We start from the raw sequence: 6,448 nt of genomic DNA, 5'->3' as shown, positions 1-6,448 counted from the left end.
CTTTCAACACTTTTCCTTACTTATACAAACACAAACAAATATAGAGACTTAAAAAGAATCCTAGAAGAGGAAAACTACTAATAAATTGTTAATTATTTTATTAAAAGTTTTGCTTTCTGGCCCCATACTGCAATCTATAAGCTCTTTTCAAAGTTATAGTTAACATAGGCAACTTTATTTGGTAAAGTCCAGAAATGAAAGCAGTTGGCCCAAGATATTCCACCTTTGGGTCCTTAGTGCCTAATTGAGATGTATGCTTGGAGATTATAGTAAAAAATAAATTACTTATTTTACAATTTGGTATCTAGAATTCCTTGTTGAGAAAATGTATTTCTTCTGTTTACTGTTTTATTATCCCAATTATCAAAGAGTTGTAAGAAACTAATGTAGGCTGTATGCATTCTAAATATTGAAAACATTTCCTAAGGAGACTCTTTCATTTTAGAAAAATCTATTAATTATAAATAGCACAACTTTTTTCTTCTTGGAGTATTGTAGATACCAGATATTCTAGAAAGTACAAAATACATATCTGATCTATGTTCTTGAGGCCTGTCACTAGATATTGTTGGCTATTGGATATGTAGAACATTGTATATCTACTTGATGTTCACATATGCTATCTTTTTTTAAAGTCCCATATGCTTTTCACTAGCACTCTGTTGTCATATCCAGAAGAAAAAAATTCGAAGGTGCCTGGGTGGCTCAGTTGGTTAAGCGACTGCCTTCGGCTCAGGTCATGATCCTGGAGTCCCGGGATCGAGTCCCACATCGGGCTCCCTGCTCAGCGGGGGGTCTGCTTCTCCCTCTGCCCTCTTCCCTCTTGTGCTGTCTCTCATTCTCTCTCTCAAATAAATAAAATCTTAAAAAAAAAAAAAAAGAAAAAAATTCGAATACACTTTTAAACCAATTTCTGCCCTATTTGTTTTCAATGGTATTATGAAAAGGGACACAAAAGAATGAGGAGGGTTCTCTTCACACAGGAAGAAGGCTCAGCCTCCGGCTGCTCAAACAGCAATTAGGTTGGAGAGTTTGGATCATGATTGCACATGCATACATTTCCTTTCATTTTCTTTCAGCCTCTCTTTCTCACACAGAGAGAAACACAAACAATCCAGCTTATTCTATGCCGCAAGTTCTTCAATTTCAGAATAGTCAACATATACCTTCTAATACTTATTTTCCTCCATTTTCTTTTGCTCTATGTACAAGATACCACTGTGCTTAAATCCTACTTCATTATTATGTGCTGTCATGCAGAATTGATTCCAGGTGGAAAATTTCTTAACTTCAAGGATGCATGTTCTCTGTTAAAGAATTCCCTCCTTGCGACATTCTTCAGGAGTCTTTCTAAAGTGATTTTATTCAATTAAATGATACCTATGTATATCTAAAGAATATGTAATGGCTTTAATTATGTGTATCTCAGGATAAATTTAGATAAAGATTCTGATAATTATTGTGAGATTCTACTTAAACATTTTCTTAAAAAATTTGTTTGTTAGAAACAAATGCAACTTTTGATTTTTAGGCTGAATGGCTACTTTTATTTTCCATTTTCAATTTCCTGGCTTGACAATGTATACTAATGATGTTTCTCTGTCTCACCAGGCCTCAGAGGAAATGTTGATAATGGTTCACAACCTTAATGTTGATTCTTGATAGGTGCGTATATTGAGTAAGATCTTTTCCCCCAGCTCATCTTTGCTCTAAAGTTTAATATTATAATTTAATAAAAATGGCTTTGCAGCTGTGAAAGCTATCCTGGTAAAAAGCTATATGTATTTCAAAGCTGGTTCAGGTTCAAAGTTAAAACAAGAAATTTTTTTCCTATTGCCATGTCCGTCTTTCCCTATCAAGGGAAATAACCTCTTCAAAGGAAAAGACAATAAATCTCTAAATCTCCATATTTACTCAAGTCCCAAGACTCTGCAGGGCAAAAGCTGCCAAGTCTATAGATTTACAATGTTTTATGATAATGATTTCCTCCAAGGGCTCACCCGAGATGAAAAGATAAATTAATTTATCCACTTCCAACCACTAGTGAAAGTTTAGTCTCCATTCCAAAAGCTGCCTTCAGAGCATCTCCTGAACTACATAATTCATCAGCAGTGTTTAAAATTTAAGAGTCTCTGGATATGACCATCTTGCACTGGGCCTATCAAGTGGAAAGCATTGTAGAAAAAAAAGATGAGTTTAGAGCTGAAGAGGGCATTATGACTTTTTCCTGACCTTGTGATACTCTTCCTACTACTAATGATAATAACAACCCATTACTTGCTACCAACTCTGTGCCAGGCACTTTTATATGTAATTCTCATTTCATTCCTCCTAATATTGCTGTGAAGGAGATACTAAGAACTCCGAGGATCAAAGGATCAGAGAGGTTGAAGGTCTCCAGAAATCATATTTTGTAACTAACAGAGCCAAATATGAACCAAGATTAGTCTGACTTCCATGCCCTTAAGCAACTTGGCTTCCAATCTGCATTATATTACAGATTGCGGCTGCTGAGTCTGGTTTGGTTTGTTTCTTCTATGTATAGATATTCCTTTAAAATGTTGATACATTCTACTTTATGTATCGAATTTTCCCTTTTTTTCCCTTAAATGAGTAAATTGGTGAGTTCCTTTCATAGCCTTTTCAACATGCTTTATCTTATTTTTAATAACGATTTCCATGCCCTTAAGCAACTTGGCTTTTCTTCTATTTATATCTTTCTTGTTTTAATATCATAAGAAAATCATATGATTCACCAGACTTGGGGTATGTAGTAATCGGCAGACCAATCTTTTGAATAGTATATCACAACACCTTACCGCCTTTGCATTTTGCCATTTGACCACACAGACCTTCCTTCTGTTAATACTAGTAACTTTTTAGTCCCCCTAACACTGTTTTCTACTGCCTTGATCATCACTGGAAAAATGTACCACAGATGACACAAATTTAGGAATATTTTAAAATTCAGGGATTCATGTTTTGAATTAAATGCCTGGAAAATGTCTTCTATACATTCAGTACAATGCCTTAAGAGGCACATTAAACCAAAAGCACAGTTACAGAAACAATGATTATAAATAATTGTCATTACTGCAAATTAAATAGGCCTGAGGCAATTTATGGACTACATTTGTAGAAGAACCATGGACTATTTATGGGGAAAGAAGGAAAGGCATAATACCTTGGAACATATTACTCATTGAGTGTCACATCAGAAATCTAGATCATTTGTAAATAGAAAGTCAAGATGAAATCTTCTATTCTGTGACCAAGGGGAATCATGATGACCAAAAGAATGTGGGTCAACTTTCCAAACCTGTGTTCTGGCTGATCTTAAACCCTATCATTTTTAAAACTTTAAAATATAAAATAAGATGAAAGTAAAATTACAAATAGTTTCATGTCTCTGGAGGTAAAGATTAAACTTAACCTTTGGAACAAAAATACTTTTGTTTAACAAAATTCACCAGAAGAACTTTAGTTACCCAAGTTTAAAACATTTTTTGGAAAACTATATAATCAAATTTAACTCTAAATGCTGATATTAGGTATTATATTTTGTAAATGAAAACTGCTGTGTATGAAAGAGGTTAAATTGTGTCTTAAAGCTCATTATTGTTTTGGTCAAGAGATTTTTGTTTGGGTTTTTGTTAGTTTTGGAATGCGAGTATTGATGAAGGAAAGCATGGAGATGAGACTCAACTGAATTATTTTCCATTCCAATGAGACAAATAATTTGTTGGATTTGGGGTACTGTTTCTAACACTTAAGGATTTCCTTGCCAAATGTATGGAGATTCAGGAAGCAGGCAGTACTGTTTCAGGGCCCAGCTGATCATCGGTGGCTTAGACCTGTGAAATGAGCCATTTTCCAAACCTGGATAAAGAATCCAAGACTACTTTGGGAATATCTGAAGCCCTGGCACATTAACTGGTAATCTCACAAAGAAAATTCCTAACAGTAACAGAGGTAGATACTACTTCAGTAGTTTTCTAGGACAATAAGCACCAGCCAAAGGGAGCCAGGGCAAGAACTGTAAGATCATGGGAGAGGTAAAGACTACAGTTATGAGAACACACAGGACACCCATTGGAAGATATCAACAAATAATTATTATTGATATCTATCAATCATATAGGTGATGGCTTAGAGTCTCTGAGAAATGGAATTTAAATGGAAATTATATATAAACCCAACAAACTGAAAAACAAAGACAAAATTAACCCTATAAATGCAAAAGACTAGCATCTAAATTAGAGAATGTAAGAGGACTGCCATCTTTGTATTTTCCATTCTGGTAGGAGAGAACAGAAGAAGTTTATAAAGAAACCATTTTAATGTTGGTGGTGGTGGTATTATTTGCTCCTAAGGGTAAATAATGTGTCTAAAAACTACTTCTGGGTTTTCCAGATCACTTTAGCTATATACTAAGAAACCGAGAGCCTCAGGGAAAAATTGAAAGAGAAATGCTGACTACACAGACTATGGTGTCAATATCAGCAAAGATAATAAGTATCATAGTGAAACAATGATATTAAATCTTGTTCCAACAATCAAAATATAGTGGTGTTAAAAAAAAAAAAAAACTGAGAGGAGAATGGGGACCAGAGGGTGAGGATTATCTCTATAAAGAGTGCAGTTTTATTTTTAGCGATCTTCCATGTTGTGGCTCTCATGATTGCTATTTGTTGCACTGCATCAACAAATAGACACAATACAGTCAGCCATCACCAACTATATGACTCCCCAAGGCTATCCTTTATTTTTAGATTTCAAGAAAGAGTTAATTCAGAAATTAATAGAATATCTCAAGTATATATTATTAGCTTAATGCTTTAAGATGCTAGCCATTCTTTGGAGATGTTTGGGTTTTTGTCCTACTCTTATATTTTATAAGTTATTAGAATCTATTATGCCTTTGATATCCTAGTACTTATATTTTTAAGTAAATCATGATAAAATATTTGATTGGAGTATGTAGAGTTATCACAAATGTATGACAGAATTTTCCTTTTTTGTATTTTTTTTAAACTCCTATAAATGAAAAGAAACATTTTCCTAGTCCAGATTCCAAAATAGAATAACATTTGCATTTAGCTGTCATGTTCTTCAGTCTACTTTTTATTGAATCAGATCCTCAATTTTTGCCTTTTACTTCGACTCTTGAGTAGAACAGCTATTTTGCAGAATGATCTTCAATTTGGGTTTGCCTTAAGTTTACCCATGATTCAATTTAGCTTATGAATTTTTAGTGAGAATGTCATAGAAGTGATACTGTTTCTATATCAATGCATCATATTGAAAAGCTAATATGATGTTAAGTTTACCTGTTACCAGAGATGTTAACTTTGATGATTTTGATTTTATACTGCCACATACTCATAGTAAGAAAACACAAAACAAAAAGCTAGTTTCACTTAAGAATATCCTTGATGGAGTAAAAATCTGGAGTAAAAGGAGTAAAACTGACTATGTGAGTAAATGTCTTTTTAATATTCTGTGTTATAAAATGAGAAGGATGTATAAAGCATATCTGCTATATACTTAAATATGATGGTTGTGAAGAATAGTGCTTCTATGCCTTTTTTTTCATACCAAATGATTTTCATGTGAAATGACAACTGTATTGATTTTTTAAATTATTATGTTATGTTAATCACCATGCATTACATCATTAGTTTTTGATGTAGTGTTCCATGATTCATTGTTTGCATATAACATCCAGTGCTCCATGCAGTATGTGCCCTCTTTAATATCCATCACCAGGATAACCCATCCCCCAACCCCACCCCCCCTCTAGAACCCTCAGTTTGTTTCTCAGAGTCCATAGTCTCTCATGGTTCATCTCCCCCTCCCATTTCCCCCCTTCATTCTTCCCTTCCTGCTATCTTCTTTTTTTTTTTTTTTAACATATAATGTATTATTTGTTTCAGAGGTACAGGTCTGTGATTCAACAGTGTTACACAATTCACAGTGCTCACCATAGCACATACTCTCCCCAGTGTCTATCACCCAGCCACCCCATCCCTCCCACCCCCCACCACTCCAGCAACCCTCAGTTTGTTTCCTGAGAAGAAATGACAATTGACAGACAAACTACAGTTATTCATACATGGGTATTTGGTAGGTATTAAAGAGGGCACATATTGCATGGAGCAGTGGGTGTTATACGCAAACAATGAATCATGGAACACTACATCAAAAACTAATGATGTAATGTATGGTGATTAACATAACATAATAAAAAAATAAAAAATAAATAAAAAATTAAAAATAAGCTAAGTAAGGCTGACACTTCAAAAAAAAAAAGATGATGTTTGTTACCAATAATAATATTCAACCATTCAAATGAAAATTGTAATTTTGGAAAACTTGTATCTGCCACCTTGAGCTTGAGAGCACCCCAATACTTAAAGGCTTTTTTGATGGGACTATTTGTGATATT

The sequence above is a fragment of the Mirounga angustirostris genome, unplaced genomic scaffold (genome assembly GCF_029215605.1).
Source record: "Mirounga angustirostris isolate CCGP_5_RB_7025 unplaced genomic scaffold, mMirAng1.0.hap1 SCAF_9, whole genome shotgun sequence".
Taxonomy (NCBI): domain Eukaryota; kingdom Metazoa; phylum Chordata; class Mammalia; order Carnivora; family Phocidae; genus Mirounga; species Mirounga angustirostris.
This window is presented reverse-complemented; position numbering follows the sequence as displayed.